This window comes from Festucalex cinctus, chromosome 14 (genome assembly GCF_051991245.1).
Source record: "Festucalex cinctus isolate MCC-2025b chromosome 14, RoL_Fcin_1.0, whole genome shotgun sequence".
Taxonomy (NCBI): domain Eukaryota; kingdom Metazoa; phylum Chordata; class Actinopteri; order Syngnathiformes; family Syngnathidae; genus Festucalex; species Festucalex cinctus.
This window is the reverse complement of record NC_135424.1, coordinates 8,924,397-8,943,765: the sequence shown is the minus strand read 5'-3', so window position 1 is coordinate 8,943,765 and position 19,369 is coordinate 8,924,397. Positions and strand designations below refer to the sequence as shown.

The 19,369-nt window shown below is 39.1% G+C and overlaps 1 long non-coding RNA gene across 2 annotated transcripts in view; it reads right to left on the bottom strand.

Annotated features, from left to right (window-relative positions):
- The window catches only part of LOC144000942 (uncharacterized), a 305,500-nt gene that overhangs the window by 226,306 nt on the left and 59,825 nt on the right, over window positions 1-19,369 (bottom strand). For both annotated transcript variants that reach the window (XR_013278337.1, XR_013278338.1), the window contains exon 3: window positions 15,314-15,364. This is a non-coding gene — a long non-coding RNA (uncharacterized LOC144000942). The remainder of the gene's footprint in view (window positions 1-15,313; window positions 15,365-19,369) is intronic.

Below are 19,369 nucleotides of genomic sequence, written 5' to 3'. Positions count from 1 at the left end.
TTATGTTCAAGTGAGCAGAAAAGCTACACTCAAGCCGTCCTACTTGGCAGGACAAGAAGGTATGCACGCCTACTTAAAAAGAAATATGTACAATCTGTATTGTCCATACATCGAAACGCCTACCCTAACCTTGTCCTGGATCAATTTATATTGGGTCACGGATCAAAACCTCTACTGCGAACCCCAAACCTAACTCAAGATTCCAACCTAGACTCCTTGAATGCGAGGCAGACGAGCAAACCACATATTCCACATCGGGAATGAAAATCACATTTGCAATTTGCGTAAAGTTCAAAAAGTTTGGGGAAACAGAGTTGTAAACTGTCAACAAACGACACCCTCAGCTATTTTGGAGACAAAGACACAGGGCGGCTAAGATGGAGAGGAAATGGAGGTGGGACGGGAGGATGGGAGCTAAAGTGAGATTTAGGAGAGGAAGGAAGGGTGATTAGTGGGCAGCTGATGCATGGAGAGAGGCGCTGAGGTGAAGATGGAGCTGGGGGCAGGTGAGGTAAAGTGTGGGGGTGGGGGGGGTGGGGGGGGGACTTGAGAGGGCTCACGATGGAGAGAGCGAGACAGTCCATCACAGAGAGAGTCTGGGCGAGAGAAGAGGAAGGACAAAGTTTAAGCAGGATTGATCACCTGTGTCTGTCTCCGGAATAAGGCTCGGAATGTACATCATTACGCAGGAGGGCGCTCCCACACCTGAGCTGCATGGAGGAGGGGTTCTGTTTCTTCTTGTTACTTTCAGAGGCGCTAATACCAACCCTGTTGTGCATCTGTTAGTATTGGGTTGCTAAACCTAACCCCTGATCCCCTTGGAAGGAGTGAGAAATTGGTATTTTTAGTTTAAAAAGAAAAGATGGAGTGCAAAAGATCAGAAGTAGTGATGGATGGTAAGTACCATATATTTATTTACTTTATGTATACAGCCTTAGTGTTTGTGCCATTTTTCTCAGATTTCAAGTGTTCTTAATTGAATGACAAGTGCAGGTCTCAGCAGGGCTTCAATGCATTGACTCACCAATTGTTTGGTCAGGCGATGATGTCAGGAACCGGGTTATGGATGTTGGGTAGTTTGAAGAGGTGATATGTGAACAATACTAATCCTTTGGCTTGAAATATTACAGGATATCAAATGGTAGTCAAATAATAATGCTAATAATGCGACTAATGCTTGAAAAACCTTATCAAGCTGGGAGGCCTGCCTAGCTTGTCTCCCCTCCCACACACACGCACACCAAAAAGAACTACGGCAGCCATCTTGCTTTTCAGCCTTTTACCCAGCAGGAAGTACACACATCTAAATGCAGTAGCCATACCTGGCCAGTGGGGGCATACTATTACCACTATGGTCAAACCTTCAAAACAAAACAGAACTAAGTTACAACTTGGATAAGTACTTATTTAAACTTAACTAATCTTAACCTCTTTACAAATTCATTGACTTATTAATTCCAAGTCCCCTTCGCGATAATGGCTCCAACACCTAGTATAACAAAACAAAAATCTCTATCCATAACCCCTAACCAATAACCCCAAAGTCTTAAACCGAACCTTCTTCTGCAACAGTTTATTTTGGGTTGCTAACTCTAACACTAACCATGTCCTCGAATACTTTTTTATGGAGTCGCTAATGCGAGCCATTAATATACTTGATCAGTTTTCATTGGCTTGCTTAATCTTACCTTACCCCACTAATATGAATGCTAAACCTAATGGTTTGCTAAGAATCAATTTTTCTTTAGTAGGTCATAAACATAACACCTGCCCTTTAGTCCTAACCCTAAGGCTAATCTATCCTGGAACATATTTTACTGAGATGCTAACCCAAACCCTTCACGCAATAATGGATCAGTTTGATTGGGTTGCTAATAGGGGTGGGACGATATGGGTAAACTACGATTCGATATATTTGGCTCACGGTATCGATAATATCACGATACACAATATCTACGATTTTTGATGTATATTGTCAAAAAAATTTAGCAATATATCACGATATGCAACTGAAAAAGCCAACAAATGCCCATAAAAAGGAAAATGCAATTAAGTCCAATTATGCATTTATTCTGTGCCAAAATTTTATACAATGTACAAAGATTTGCATAATGCCTCACTGCCTCTGAGCCTTTTAACTGTAAACATTGCAAAGTGAGACAAATTAAAGTGCATAAACATTTATAACATAACACTGCACAACTGGACACATTATATCGATATCTACCGTCAGTGCATCGATAATTTATTGCAACAGAGAGCGCAACAATATATTGCGATATCGACAACTCAAATACTTAACTCTGAACAAACCTTAACCTGGCTCAGTTTTTAGTGGTTGCTAATCCTTCTAATGCAATGTAGAACATTAAAATCCAAGACAATACATTTTGTAAAGTATTGTATTTAATTGTGTTCGGGTGTATCTAACTCTTAAGTATTATAAATTTGCACTTAATATTTTAGAACAATTTGTTTCAAAGCACTTATTGAAGCGACATTTTAAATAAATCATTATTGAAGGGGTTTTTTTGGGTCATTTTTAAGCACAGTGTCAATGTTCAAACTGTGCAGTGGCTTACAATATTGAATGTACTTTTTAGGAGTAAACTTCACTTTTGATGACAATTTGGTCATGGTGGTATTACTTGTGAGAGTCAAGTTTTGTTTTTTTTAAGGTGATACTTTCACAGGTTTGAGAACACCCGCTTAGGTTATCCGGCAAACAAATAGCATCATATAGGATACGTTCAACAACATTCATTTAGGTTCCCAAGGTAGTTCATCACATTCTCTTCATGTATGGATTAGCTAATTTAGAAAAGAAAAGAAAAAAGCACACTCAAGTGAGACATTGCAGGAAGAAGAAAACATGTCGGCTGAATAGTGAACTCACTTGGAGGAGGGCCAGAGAATTAGAGCGCGGAGGCCATTGTCAATGGCTTGATGATGTTAAGTGTGTGTGTGTGTGTGTGTACATCAGACTCCATTATCATGACGGTGATTCATACCACATGCTGGTGAAGATGGACGAGAGGGGAAGAGGATGAAGAGCAGGAAGTCGATGTGGCCACAGCCGGGAGTGATTGTAATGACTGTAGTGAGGTTGTCGTTGCAATTATTGGAGGGGTGGCGCAATCAAGCACTACTGACGCACAAATGCTTTGGAGAAAGTGGTCGAGGTCAACAAGTTGATGTTTTGTATCTCAGTTTGTTTGCCATCACCGCAAATTATTCTTGCTCTGTGCACACGTATAATATTCAAAGTAGCATTATGAAGTGGTTGTACATAACATGGTGTTTCATAATGTTTTTTGTTTGTTTGTTTTATTTTACTTCCATATAGCGTATCGAGATTATATAGGTTACAGAGTTTAGTATTGTATGTCTCAAGAAGAGAATTTAATTATGCTTGTTCATTTAAGCGAGTAATTGCTAATTGGGAATTACTGACTAATTTTCTATTTTGAATGCACTGCCTATTAGTAAAATGATCAAACAATGAATCACTTAATTTTTCATATATTTTATATTATTATTTTTTTTTTACTATTTTTAGAATATTGCATTTTATTATGAGGAAAATGACTGAAATGTTTGGCATATTTGTAATTATTAGTATAATTTTTTATGGTATTAAAAAAATGATTAATTCTATAAATCCAATGTAAAATTATTGATTCATAATTAACCAAAGGAGAAAATGATTACAGTCTTCCCTCGCTATAACGCGGTTCACTTTTCGCGGTCTCGCTGTATCGCGGATTTTTTTTAAGTGCAATTTTGCATATTTTTTTACAGTAATATACCCATTTTATAAAATTTATGAAGGTTTGAACATTATCAATGTTCGAACAAGAGAGAAATGGGAGAACATGTAAATGCCTCAATGAGAAAAGTGTATAAATTGTGCGGTCGGGGCTTTTAGAGCCTTAAAACATTTATAAGAGTTGTAAAACATAAAGCTAACAACTTCGCGGATTTCATTTATTGCGGGTATTTTTTGGAACCTAACCCCAGCGGAAAACGAGGGAAAACTGTAATCAAGGGAATTTTTTGGCTTGTTTTTATTGATATATTTTTAATTTTATTTTATGAAATGCAACTGCACCGGAGCATGATTGATTGATTGATTGATTGAATGATTAAAAGAAAATAATTCACTAAATATGTTTTAAATAAATGTTTATTTTTATTTTTTTTATTGATTATGTGAACGTTAATGATCTATTATTTGAGTAATTCTTTTCTATGTAAATGTTTTCCTGTAATTGACTGGCTTTGATGAAAACTTAACTGATATATTTTTATTTGTATGCTGTGATTGGCTGGCAACCAGTTCAGGGTGTACCCTGCCTACTGCCCGTAGCCAGCTGGGATAGGCTCCAGCACCCCCTGCGACCCTTGTGAGGAATAAGTGGTTAAGAAAATGGATGGATATGTATGTTTTTTGTTTTGTTTTGTTTTTTTAATGATCAACTTCTGGGTGTCACTGTTATGTGCAGTAATATAAGTGAGCACATATACTATATTTGAAAGTGGCATGTCATTCCCTCCAAATGAGATGTTGGGACACCCTTAAAACTCACATTTGAAACCAAAGCAGTGGCTTGAAACCCTTATCTGATTCCTTATCCCTGACCCTGATAGAATATTCCTTTTATATACACACAAAAACCCTCATTTGCTTTGACTGGAGTGCCAAACGCAACTTCCGGTTGAACTATACGGTTCCGCATAGAAGGATCCAGACCCAATGTGGCCCTGCTTTGTATTCCGAAGTAATCCTTCTTGCTACTGACGCGCTAAACAAGATGCTTTGATTTGATATCAAACAAGCTGAAGACTGACAGACGCGCGAGCCAAAAGGTGAGCTCTCTTTATTTAACCTTCGTGTCAAACGAAGACATGAAGGGCTTGGAAGAGTAAAGAAAAATGATGTAACAGCAATTAACTCAACTGTGTGTACGCGAAGCAATGTACTTTGTTACTGTACTGTACAAAACACAAAGATATTTTTTTTCTGTTAGCATTACCTAAATTTAGATTTATTTTTTAATCGCAGTTTTGACAGCAAACAGGGAAGTCATGGGAACAAATTTCCCCAACATCTGGATTTTGGCCTCTTTTACTGCCACTACTACTTTTGCCACCTCTGACTATATGACTCAAATAAGGGGGGGGGAAGCAGAATGTGGTGTTTGGATAACCAACCACATAAAGCCACAATCCGCCTGTAGTCTGCGATGGATTTAGTGGCGCAGTCGGCCATCATCGTTCATCTGAAGAGGCCGACTTTAATACTCTTTACACCACAGTTCCTGTTTGCGCTCCCAATTGATTTGGAGCCAGCCGCACGACGTGATCCAATAGAGGGATTTGCTGATGATGTAATATGTGCGGGGAATGAAACAATGCCCGGGCGAGCCGGGCATATTCCATTATTCACGTCTTATTTCATCATTTCACGTCAGAGCGAGTATCAGGGGTCCTTTGTTTGCGCTGCATTTGCATCCATTGCCATGTGGGTGCAAGTTATTCTAATTCACTAGCAAGGTTTTAAAAATGGTTTTGGCTCGTGAGATTGACTGGAAAATATTCAGAGCTCAGGTCAGGTCCAAGCAGTAGCCATGGAATTTACTGCTTGCACAGTTGGTAAAATAAGAAAAAGATGAAAGCCATGGGAGTTAATGTTAGCCATTAGCTAACACTGGCAAAAGTTTCAATCCATCATTCATCGATCACACAAGATATGGAAATATTTGCAAGTCAACCATAAATTGTGCAAACGGAATACAAAAATGTCATCATCATCACCAAACCCAAATTCTAAGGTAGGTAGATGTAGAATTTAGAGGGCCCATGTCTTAGTCAAGAAACTTAGACCTGTCTGAACAGGATTCAGCTAAAAATAAAGGTAAACGCTAACAATAGCCAACGGATAACTCTGACAAAAAATCTACATAAAAAGAAAGTAATACAACAAAATAATAATGAACTACTGTTCCATGATAAAGTTGAGCGGTTTTGCTAGTGGGAAAATTTGCAATTCAAGCAGAACATGAGAAAATGACAAATCTAAAAATTCAACATTGGCCTCAGTTGAACATAATAAACGTGTTGTTACACTCCAACAACTAAATGTCAGTGACCCCCAAATCATTGACATTATAAGTCACTGTAACACATTATCATTGTAAAATGACTTTTTCATACAGATTGTTTTAGGCAACATTTTCAAAGCTTAAACAGAAATTCTATCACTTAATCCATTTGTCACATTTCAGAGGATAGCATTTTGATTGTTTACCGAGTTCCAGTGAATCAGATAGATTGAATCATGTGTTTTTTTTACACAGAGCATGAAAGCATTTAAGCTGACTTTTTTGTTGTTTAGCAGCAAATCAAAATATAATGCTGCGAAGTGATTCACCACAGTGCAAGTGACCTTCACTAGTCATTATGTTGAATCAACACCAGCTTGCTTGTACATGCCGCATACTAAACAACATGGCTGAAAAACATTGAAAGAAGCCACAGGATGACATTGTTATTACAAGGATGATAACTTTGTAGCCTATGCTGGATACTTTTGTGGTTACAAAGTGTCTACTGATAAGCCCGCATCGTCGATAACAACAGTGGACAGATAAGCAGCAGCTGTTTCCTAGTCCATATACTCAACTAAACACATTCTTAATGCCACTACTTAACACACTATTAACTGATGATGATGATCAGAAACTTGATAAGGCACTTTAATTAAAAAAATAAAATAAAATAAAATCTCAAATTGACCCAACCTTGATACTGAAAAAGAAGTGTTAGACTTGAGATTGAAGCAGACATTTTGGCCGAATTCCAGACTCTATAGTACATTTTCCCAGATGAGCCCCAATCAGTAGCATGTATCCGAGACAGATGGGCGGAACTCCATTGCTAAGCTTTTTTTTTTTGCCTACTTCATCTAATGTGGGTGAAACAGGGCATCGAAATATCACCATTTTGAGGCCTTGCCATGAACAGGAAGTGTTAAGTGCCCCTGAAAAGTATTTAAAAAAAAAAAAAAACAGTCCCCAAAAGTAGGTTTCCACAAAATTGGGTGGTCTTGTCCATCATAGCAGGATGCAAAAAAAAAAAAAAAAAAAGTCTCAAGGACCCAAGTTGGCCATTCTGGCTTGAAGCAGATGTTTTGGGCAAATTTCATGGACATAACTTTTTAAAGAGCCCCAACTGGATCGTAGACTAATGGGCGGCAATGAACTGTAAAGCACTCTTTTCTGTGGGGCTTTTTTGCCTATATCATCAAATGTGGGTGGAGCATGGCGTCAAAGTTTCTGAGGAATCGCCATTAAAACAAGAGGTAAGAGTGCCTGTCTTTTGCTGGTTTCGGCTTTAACTAGTACTCATTGTATGAATGATTTCAGAATTCACACGTTATTTGTTAGTCCTGTTTTTCTTGCGCCCATTATTTTAATACACATCTACTTCCACTTCCTTTATCTGATTCACATCATGCACATTTTAACATATTTCAAAACTTCCCACCTTGATGGCTATTATTTTTCTCACTCCAAAGTTCACATTTTTCATGAAATTTAACATCTTCAACAACAAAAAAAAAAAAAAAATCCCCATTCATTCCCAATGGGACATTCAATAACATTCTGTTCCCATTTGAAATTTAAACCGTTCACCTCGTTCAATTTACCTTGGGAACATTTTTCAGCTTGCCAAAAATTTCATGTTACCAATTCTAAAGTTTAACCAATAAAATTTCCACCAAAAAAATCCCTAGTCATCCCCAATGACACATTCATCAAAACACATTTTTTTCCTATTTGAGGAATGGTGCATGACATTTATAAGGTATTTATTTTTGCTTTATAAGGTTTATGGCAGAAATAGCAGATTGTGCATGTGTGCCAAGTGTGGCCATTGGCTGTTTTTTCAATAGTTTTGAATGCATGACTTTCCATATCGTGCATATTGTATGCACAATTATCGATACACCCTTTAAAAGACCGAATCAAAACATCCAGTCTATAGTCTATAAAGAGCAGCATACAAGTGCTGTAAATGCATGTAAACATTGACTTGAAGTGGACTGAAAGTGTCTGCTTGAGCTTTGACACCGATTCATTGGCACTGATAGCGGCAATAAGAGCATAACATCACAGCATTAAAAGCCATTACTGCCGTCGTCATTGGGCCATCTATGAGGAGGATAACGACGCCATTTAACCACACACACAAAAACTGTTCTGTTGTACACACATACTTGGAAGACGGCCTGTCTCCTTGGTTTTGCCCTGCTGCTTGTTCCCAGCGACCACTGCGTCTCGCCGTGTCATATTTGCGAGCGGCCCCGATGTGAGCGGACAGCCACGTCGCTTGCAGTGACTCGGCACAAACGTACCTGCTGCTGCTGGCGGCCATTGAACATGACTGCGTGTGTGTTTTTGTTTAGGCCCCCGGGTTTGTGAGCTACCAGAAACACGACCTGCGTGTGAAAAGAGGAAAGGACTGCTGCTGATTGGAGGATGAGGAAGCAGCATCCTCATCTGAATGTGTCAAAAGGCCATTTCCAACTTTTTCGGTTTGTTAGTTTTTCAGACTAACATGGCGGCTTGGATGCAGGATGGCAGACTCTGTGACTTTCCAGACATGGGTTTTTTAAACTTTTTTGTCTTATGAAAGACATGCCTGCCCAATTCCATGCTGTCATGTTAGACTACAGGGGCTGTTTTGCAATTTATCACAATCCATGATATGTATCAAATTTCATGTTAACTCTGGCTTCTGATTTATGACAAGGCAGCCAATTTGCTCGACGCTACACCACATGATGAATATTCTAAATCTTAGCCATTTTGAATTTTTCATCAATCTAGTAGACACAATTCGGCAGCTCTGTGAAATAATCTCTGTGACAAGTTAGTCGGAATGACTCCTGGAAGTTGCCAAAATGACAACAAATTGGCCACTTGAAACTAAAATGGCAGACTTCCTGTGTCTTTTCAGGGATGGCTTTCTGTTTATAAAGAGTGACCTCTGTTCACCTACTTGTTCTCCTTCCCCTCTACTTCCGAGGAAATAAAGAAAGCAAATCAAAGCATCGGGACAGAAGTTACTGCACTTCAATGGCCCTAGAATGGCCACTTCAAACCAAAATGGAAGACCTCCTGTGTCTTTTCAGGCATGGCTTTCTTTGTAGGTCTATTCAGGATAGACAATTGTTTATGTTGCTAAGTGAAATTGGCTACAGCTGCAGAATTTTCAAATAGAAAAACGTTTTATGGAATGTAATCAAACTTTGCCATCATGCTACAGCCGCATGCAATGTCCTGTATTCTAGCTTTGTTTATCCAGCTAGTGTACATTATTCAAATGTGGTAGCTATAGGAGAAAAGAAAACAACAATAACGAACTATCCAAAAATGGTCTTTCATGACTTCAAAGCTGATTTTTCAAACCAACATAGCAGATTTCTAGTGTAGTTTTTTCAATCATGAGTTCTTGCTACATTTTTTGGGGTGGGTCTACTCATGTTAGAGTTGCCTACCAAGTTACCTGTTGTAAAGCTAAACTGGCTTCAGAGGTTGAATTGTAGGAGAAGCTTGTTTTTGAATAGCCCGGTAGTGATCAACATGACCTGTTCAAACCAAGATACCAAACTTCTTGTTTGTTTGTTTGTTTGTTTGTTTGTTTTCAGGCATTGATTTTTTACAAGCTTTTGTGGGTTTAGAGTTGCCTACCAAGTTTCATGTTGCTTGTCATGACTAGGGTCATGCAAGGGTTATGCTTAGTACTGTCTTGACTAGGGTCATGCAAGGGTTATGTTTAGTACTGTCATGACTAGGGTCATGCAAGGGTTATGCTTAGTACTGTCTTGACTAGGGTCATGCAAGGTTTATGTTTTCAGTCATGACTAGTCATGACTAAGGTCATGCAAGGGTCATGCTTACTGTCATGACTAAGGCCATGCAAGGGGTATGTTAGGGTCATGACTGTGTGGTCAAGTGTCTGTTTTGACCTGATGTAACCAGCATCTCGTTTCAACTGTTCAGAAGGAATCTTTAATCTCTTTATCTGGTCAACACCCAATCAGATTATTCCATGTCAGTCATGTTACCCACATGTCTAGCCACAACCAATCAGATCGATTCTCTGTCTATATAAGCCTGTCCGAGAAGTGTGTGTTTTGTCGGATTATTACCTCTGTCTCCCTGTGCACCTCCACAGCCCAAGTTAGCTTCACGTATCTTGATATTATTTGAATAAATTGTTAAAATCTTATTTTGTGTCTGCGTTTTGGGATCCAACCTCAGAACATAACATTGCTGAATTAAACGGGTATTAGGGGTGCTGAATTAGAAACATATATCATCAATAGCTATCAACTGTGATGAAAACTTACACTTTTCTTCAGTTTAGCATTGCTCATCTGGTTAGCATTTGTGGTGTTAATTTTGGTAGCCGTCACACAAAATCTCCAGGGCAAGTCCGTCTTTGCATGTGCAGTTAGAGAGGAATCGTTCCTGGTTTGAGAGGAGGGGATTTAGAGCGGTGGTGAAATTCCAGTCTATTCACTGCTGGATTTACACACATCAGTGAGCTGAGAGGAAGTGAGGAAGAGGAGGATGAAGAGGAGGAAGGAAGGTTTTCAAATGTCAAGTCCTCGGAGATTAACAAGCCAGCGAGGGAGGCCCGAGTTTCGATTCCACACCGCTTCTCAACTTCTTCCTCCGTTCGCCTCTGAGATGCCGGCGTCCCTCGCCGTTCCCGCAACACGACAAGCACCACGACCCCCTCTAACACACACACACACATTCTTGTCACATCCTTTGCACTCACTTGCCTCTTCACGTCTCTCTCGGTGCACATATTTTTTTATGCACAGTCACTGTAGGGACTCAAGTAAAGCGGACCAAGGCTTGAATACATTAACTTCAATGGCACTCACTTGGAAGAGCAGACCATTGCCAAGGCCAGAAATCCTGATCCTAAATGTTTTCAATTGATTGGGGTTCTTTGGGCTAATTCCGTAGGCGGAGTTCACCAAAGCGCTGGAATTCACCCAAAATGTCAGCTTCATTCCAAATTGACTTCAAGGACTGGTCCTTGAGACTTTTTGGTGCATCATATAATATATAACCCCCAATTCTTTGACAATTGGTGAGACTAGTGTCTGGGGCTAATGTTTTTTTTTTTTCCCCTAATATTCCACTTACCCCTAAAATACATTTTTTTATTTTTTTTATTTTTAATTAATAGGCCTCAAAAAGGTTCATTGGTATGTCGTATGCCATGGATCAATTTGGACTCCACCGTGACCCTTCAAAAACCTGTGCTTGCTTCTCCAGAAAATCTGTGCAAATGTGGTGGAAACAAACAGTTACCTGGAATGTTTCAAGCTCCCTTTTGAAAACTGTTTGTTTTTTTTTGTTTTTTTTGTCTTGGTTTAAGACATACTGTTAAATCTAAAACCCATTTCAGGAGACACCAAATTTGACTTCGTACATCTATCAAAAAAAAAAAGGCATTTTTTAATGTATTTATTTGGGGTCACTTTGGGGAAAAGTCATCAAATTTGAGGGTGAAAGAATAACATTAAGGCTATTTTTATTGCTGCCAAATTTGGTGAAATTACCTAGACCAGAACAGAATGTTGGGATAAGCTGCATTTTCATACATACAGACAAAGCAACAGTTGTCCGAGCCAATGAAAATAGACTATTACAAAAACAATATTGATATACAAGATTGTCAACTTTGTGCATGCAGACTATATTTCCAAACTATAAAGCAAGTTATCCCGGGGATAGAATTTAAAGAAGCATTGACCTCGATTCTGCTGTAGATTCCATCAGCGCAAATCTGATGTTTCCCTGGCAGGATAAATTGATTCCATAGGGTGAAAGTGTGCGTGTGTGTATGCGTGTACGGTCTTGGAACAACAGTGACCTGTTTTCCCGAGCTTCATAACGACAGGCTCTGATTAAGAGGCCGTTTCGTGATGGTGTGACCTCGAGTCATTGTGTGATCTTACAAAACAGCGCAAAGGCATTCCAGTTACGGCACATCTGCCAATTGATGGCTCAAAAATGTTATGAATGAATTACAGAATAAAGTCCCAGAGTGAGTATTGATTTCGTCGTATTTGAGACTTCACCTTGGGTATTAAGCCACAAACACACAAGGAAATCACACACAAAAACATGCTGACAAATGGACAAACATGCATGAGTGCGTATGCAAACACGGACATAAGACCACAAACTAATGAAATGCACACTAACACAAAAAACACATGTAAAAGAACAAATATACAATCAAACACACGCATGTGGCATATGTACAACTCACTGACTACAGTAGCTGAACACAATCGGATCAATAAAACCACCAACGCATCTCTACGATAATCAATATGTTTCTGGTTGCGTGTACTGTCTTCACATATTTGGGGGGCAGGCTTAAAAAACAACAACATCAAGCTGCTCACGTTGGATTTTTCCAAATGACACCAGCGCAGCATTCCTGACATTTTACCTTTTACCGAGACGGCCGTCTGACATTTTCTCACAGTGGCTGGTTGTGGCGAGAGGGATGAATGCTAATCATGTACGCTCATTCCGGAACTCTGCGGAACTCTTGGAGAAAACCAATACTGCCGGCCAAGACACATTTTAAGGGACAAAAAAAAAAAAAAAAAAAAGGAGGGAGGGGAATCTAAATGTCAGACACTCCGTGTGTCCAATCTGTTTGTCCTTGTGTGTTTGTCAATACGGCGTCAAAACAGTACATGGAATATGAGCTTGATAACATTTGTTTCTTGGGCCAGAATGCAATGAGACGCCAGGATTATGCTTGGATGTCCTATTGGTGACTACAGGTGGCTACAAAGTGCTTTTGCTGTCCTCAATAGAATCAGTCAATCATCATGAAAAGCAGAATAACTAAACTCAGAGGTATTATTATTTTGAGTGGCTAAAAATTTACACATATGCACCAGTACAATGTTAAGTCTCTTTAAATGTACGTGATTTTTATTTGCTAAAATGACTGACTTATCATTCAAAGTCTATTTTCATAATCATGTTGAACATTTTTGCATATGTCCACCCTGTCATTATGGTTACGTTCTTCTTTAAGAAACCCTCTGATGTTATCACTGACACCAGTACCAACATTTTGTCATTCTTCAATGGAGGTTGAAACAGTGTCTAGTCTCAACAACAAATACATACTTTTCATCATATTATGTGTACAGTTAGATGTGGTCAAGCTTATCATGTCCACTCTGTCATAGAGAAATATAAACGTGTTTAAAATAATTTCAGAAATTCAAAATATTGCGCACAGTCAGTTGGCTAACTGAATCATGTTGCTAAGTGAAGGTTTGTCACATGCTCATTATTAAATGCTAACAATAGCCAAACATAAAGCAACACACCTGTCTGCAAGCTCATATTTTTCCGTTTGCATGTTTATGAAAATGTAAACCTTTTTTTGGTGGAATGACGATGTCTCACTGGCAATTTATGGTAATATTGGCTCCTATGTAGCAGTGAAGGAAAAATATTTAATTTCATTTTCTTTCATTGTTTATTACGACATTTATTTATTTTTTTATATAGAACTATAAGGTGCTTAAAAAACATGCTACGTGATGATGTTGCTGGTTTGGAGGTATTCTGGAATGGGTTAATGGCCTTTCCATTCATTTCAATCTGGAAAGTTGATTTGAGATAAGAGTAATTTGCATTAGGAGCACAGTCACGGAACAGATTAAAATCCATAGTTATGGAGCGTCTGCATTCATTTATATGGGATTTTCCTTTAATCTGTACATACGCTGCAGTGGCGTCGTTTTTCCAAGGAATTCCACAGTGGGTGGTTTGTGTTGGGCTTATTGTGCGCTACAAAATATGACAAGTCGCTTACTCACACCGCACGCTAATTGTCCCCGGAGCCCGCCACGCGAGCGCTCATTGAGAGCTAATTGCCGCCCGGAGGGAACGCGTTACGCCTACCAAAACAAAAACAAAAAAAGCAACACAGATGCAACACACGCTCTTATTATTAAAAGCAAAATTGCTAATTTGTGCCTGGGAACTGATAATAACTGTTTTGCTGCTAGGGGATTTGAACATGCATTGACTCTTATTGATGAGGTCGGCCATCGAATTGGACTTTTAAATTGTCAGTTAGCTGACGGGAGACTCGACCTAAATACACAATGCAAATATGTGTCCTTATTTCACACGCGCGCGCACACACCCCCACAGACAAATTGAACATTCAGACTATGTAGTGAAATTAACGTTCAAGATATTAACGTATCAAGAAAAATGTTAACAGTCGAAAGTGTGTGGGGGGGTTTGCACCCTTAATTTTTCTTTTTTACTGATGTTTCTTCCTTTTTCTCGATGAAATATTTTAATTTTGCAATGCTTTCCACCAGCATGATTGGTGATCTGCCACAGGAATAAAAATAAACAATTGTTTGATTAAAATTACACAAACAAATTAAAACTGTGGGAATTAATGGGCTGATGCACCTTTTTTTTTTTTTTTTTTTTTAATATAAATCTAATCCTTGAAAATTACCATCAAACTATGACACAATGCGCCACTGAGCAAAAAATCTTTGCAATACAGCTGTCAAGCAAATTATATTGTAGAAGTTTGTCAAGGCCATATAATTCACCCAAAATGGCCACTTCCTACCAAAATGACAGACTTCCTGGTACATTTCTGGTATGGAACTTTGAGACTTTTTCATATTCGGGAGAAGCTTCCTCATGCAACAACACAAATGACCCAAAACACACTGCCAACACAACTAAGGACTTCAACTAGGGGGGGTTGGGGGGTCTGAGACTGGTCAAGTCAACCACCAGACCTTAACCCAATAGAGTATGCATTTTACCTCCTTAAACCCGTAGGCAGTATAGTAAATAAATAAATAAATAAATAAATAATTGACTTTGCCATTCCATTACTTTTGGAAGGGACTGTATGGTTATTTTCCATGTGCTTAGCAAATGCTCCATGCTCCTTGTGTGTGTTTTCATTATGTATTTGTGCATTTGGCTTATGGTCCTGTTCAGCAAACAGTGGAAGTGGTCCCCAAAAAACTCCAAATAAGAAGCAGCTCATAATAATAATAAAAAAAAAAAAAAAAGTATGCTGGGGCACTTCAGAATTCAAGTTACACTGAATTTACATTTATATTTTCTTAATACTGTATTTATAGACTGGGGGACACCATAACTGGGAAATATGAATGGAAAAATGTCAGTACCTTTTGAGTGTTGCAAAGTGAGCTCAGCAGTTGATCTCTGTAGCTTCTCACCTAACAGACAGACAAAAACAACAAAACAAATGTTAAATAAACACAGCCGCAAAGGCCAGACAGTTTCGCGAGCGCGAGAGTCTGCGTTTCCTCCGTCACATCTTCTTATCGCCGCCTTACTCAGACATGTGCACTCAGTCAGCAGTCAGCGATAAGATAACGACGGGAGATGGACGAGCAGAGCAGGCCTGCTGAGAAGAGTGATGCCGAGTAAATAAAGAGTGTGTGGGCTTCTTTAGCCCGCGCCTGTTGGAGGGGGAGCGGTATGGGGGGACTTTCCAGTTCAAGAAAACACATTAACCATCAACGCCGAGTCGATGATGTCGACGGATATTTCGGGGTGGCATATTCAGCGCGTTGCTACAAAAACAACACGAGTGTAAATGTTTAAATGTTTGCTTCCGAAGCGATTGCATGTTTACATGAGCAAAAAAAATGATTAAATCTTTAATTACCCGTGCTTGTTTTCAAAGGGGATTGGAAATCTCAACGTAAACAAAAGCACTTTTCCCCCCCGAACCCCGTCGGTGAAGTAAAACACACCTCGGAGGAAGCCCGCCGAGAGCTGCGGGGGTGCGACAGCTGACAATTGCGCTAAGTTTGGATTCGGCGACGAGCTAATTGAAGCCTGCAGCTCACAGCGTAGGTCGCTTTTCAGCTTGTTGTCATGGCGGCTTTCATAAATACGGACGTGCCCAGACAGAGACCACAACATTCCTAAAAAGCTCATTTTGACATAGCATCAGATTCTGCGCAAGTGGGTTTTGTTGTGAGTGAGTGAGTGAGTGAGTGATGAAAGAGGGACTCATTAGTCATTAAGAAAGTAAATTGTGACTTACGTTTTTTGCGCTAATTGTGCTAAAAGTTAATTGTGAGCGGTTTAGTGATTGAGGAAATGAGTAAGTTAGTAAGCCAGTATTGAACCGGTTTCTTGTGAGCGAGTAAGTGAGTGAATTATTATTATTATTATTATTATTATTTTTTAGTGAGTGATTGTAAATGAGATGGGAGTGAGTGAGTAATGAGTAGGTTGTGACTGATAAGTAAATGAGTTGTGGGTGAGCAACTCAATGAGTTAGTAGTGAGTGAGTGAGTGAGTTTGGATTTTTTGAGGGAGACAGACAATTAATTGTGAGCAATTTAGTTGTGAAAAAGTAAATGATGAGTTGTGAGGGAGAAAGTGAATGAGTTAGTAGTGAGTGAGCAAGTAAGTTGTGAGTCACTGGTAAGTAAGTTAACGAGTACTTTGTAAGAGAGTAAATGACTGCAAAATGAAGTTGTAATATTTGCATGAGCGACTGACTGATTTGGAAGTGATTTGTGAATCAGTGAGTGAATGGATGAGTTGTGATTGACCAAGTCAATGAGTTAGTTTCCAGTGGTACATACTGTATTTTTGAGTGAAGTTTGATTGAGTGAATTAGTGAATCAGTAAGTGTTAAGTGAGTGATTTAGTTGTAAATGAGTAAGTGATTTTTTTTAATGACCAACTGAGTTAGTTAGTTGAGTCACATGGAAAGTGACTTGTATTATTTTTTTTTTAGTAAATGAGCCAGTTAATTGTGAACATTGTAGTTCCACGTAAGAATGTGAGAGTCAGTCAGTGTTGAGTGACTTAGTTGTGAGTGATCAAGTAAATTCTGAAGGAGCAGCTGAGTTAGTGAAGTTAGTGAGTTGCAAGTATGTGAGTTAGTTTTGATTGATGGAGTGAATGAGTTAATTTGTAGTTAGCCACTATGTTATTGAGTGACTAGTTGTGTGTGAACAAGTGTGTTAGTGAGTTATATCTGAGTTAGTAAATGAGTCAGTTGCGAGTTACAAGTGAGTTGTGAGTGAGCGAGTGAATGGATCAGTTGTAATCGACCAAGTCAATGAGTTAGTTGTCAGTGGTACATACTGTAATTTTGAGTGAAGTTTGATTGAGTGAATTAGTGAGTCAGTAATTGTTGAGTGAGTGATTCAGTTGTAAATAAGGAAGTGATTTATGAATTCCCAACTGAGTTAGTGAGTTGAGTCACATGGAAAGTGACTTGTATTTTTTATTTGTATTTTTTTTGTAGTGAATGAGCCAGTTAATTGTGAACATTGTAGTTCCGCGTAAGTATGCGTGAGTCAGTCAGTGTTGAGTGACTTAGTTGTGAGTGATCAAGTAAATTCTGAAGGAGCAGCTGTGTTAGTGAGTTGCAAGTATATGAGTTAGTTTTGATTGATGGAGTGAATGAGTTAATTTGTAATTAGCGACTATGTTTTTGAGTTCTATCTGAGTTAGTAAATGAGTCAGTTGTGAGTTACAAGTGAGTTGTGAGTGAGTGAGCGAGTGAATGAGTTAGCTGTGAGCCTAAATAAGTGTGATATTTGGATTAACTTTTTTGGCAATGCCATGACACTGTTGATTTTTCTTTGACCTTCTTCTTAATACAGACATGTCCTTGAACTGCAAAAAATAACCACACGGATCGGGCCCCAAAATGCTAGGCTACGAGTGTCCCTTCACACAACCAGTTGCTGCTAATTCATGTAATGCACAAAGACGGCTGACTGTGGTGTTATTGAAAAATCAAAAGACCCACATTAGCATTGGACTCGAGATGCACATTAGCATAAATTTAAAACTTGTTTTTCTTCATCGCAGCAGACATTACAAAAAGCCCACATGGGTTCAAGCGTATGCAAAATACTGAACAAGAATAAAAATAAGAACGCATTTGACCGCTTCAAAGCCCCGCCAAGCTACGGCGCATCGGCAGGGATCGGCACCTTCAGCACCAGTCAGCGGTTTGTCGTAAAATCATTTTTACACCTGCAGGCGGAGGGGGTGTGGTGGGGGGGGGGACGCTTTCTCCTGCAGAGAAGCTTTGTTCACGTAATGGAACAATTGAGGAGAAAGTGAGGCGAGTAAACTGAACAGCAGCATCCGCATTCCAGGCAAAGAAACACTTTGGTGCCCCATTGACTGCGAATACTTAATTGGCCTCAGCCGAGAATTATTCAAGCGCAACAGCGACGGCTCCCGAACACTTTTGTGCACTTTCGTAGCGGGAAAGAAAAACAACAACGACAACAAAGAGAGAAACACAGAAAAGTTCACCACAAACAGGAAGCTGCCAGTTGTGGTTTAAAGCGCCAAGTGTTGCGTGCAAGCCGCTGCCGACGTGTTCTAATTAATTAGAATGAAATGAACAGAAGGCGTATGAGTGAGTGAGTGAGTGAGTGAGTGAGTGAGTGAGTTTAATTCTCTCTCACTCTGTGCATCTTAAGAAATAAACATTAAGTACAGAAATCTGTTTTCAAATTTAGAGAGTAAAAGTAAAACGTCAGAAAAATTAATCAAGTGGAACGGTGGTTTGATCATGCCCCAGTTTTTGTATGATTTGATTTTCAATTATTTTTTTAGGGGGTGGAGGGTCTAAATTTATTTCTAGTTTTTGTACATCCACTCGGTTTAAAAAACATACAAAAAAAACCCCCCAAAAAAAACGTGACTCAGCCATTCATTTCCCACAAATCCATGCATTCTCATCCGAAGTATTTTGTAAGTTGTGTTGAAAGGGTTCAACAGACAGCCACAGCAAGGCTTATTCCACAATGCAATCTTTTATTTACAGCTCAAGGCAATAATCTTCCCTGTCTGCTCAGCAACACTAAAGGCACCATGTAACACATCCTGTCGAAGGTCAGACCTTCAAAATAAAAAAGCACACAGTATAATAAAACGGCCGCATCACCACTCTTTCTTGGATCAAATGGTGGCTTATTTAACAGTTACATTTAAATTAAAGTGTAGTCAAATTGTCGTTAAACTGGCATACTGTTATTCTGAGGGCGCCATTTTTGACAGGATGTTGTGTCGACGTTGCCCCAATTTGTGCAAGTGTTGCCGAGCAGACTGTGAGGCTTATTATTGCCTTGAATTGTAAAAACAAGCTTGCCCTGTTGAATATTGCCATTGCCAGGTTTAATGTATCTCACTCAATTATTTATGAAAATCTACATTAATTTTATGTA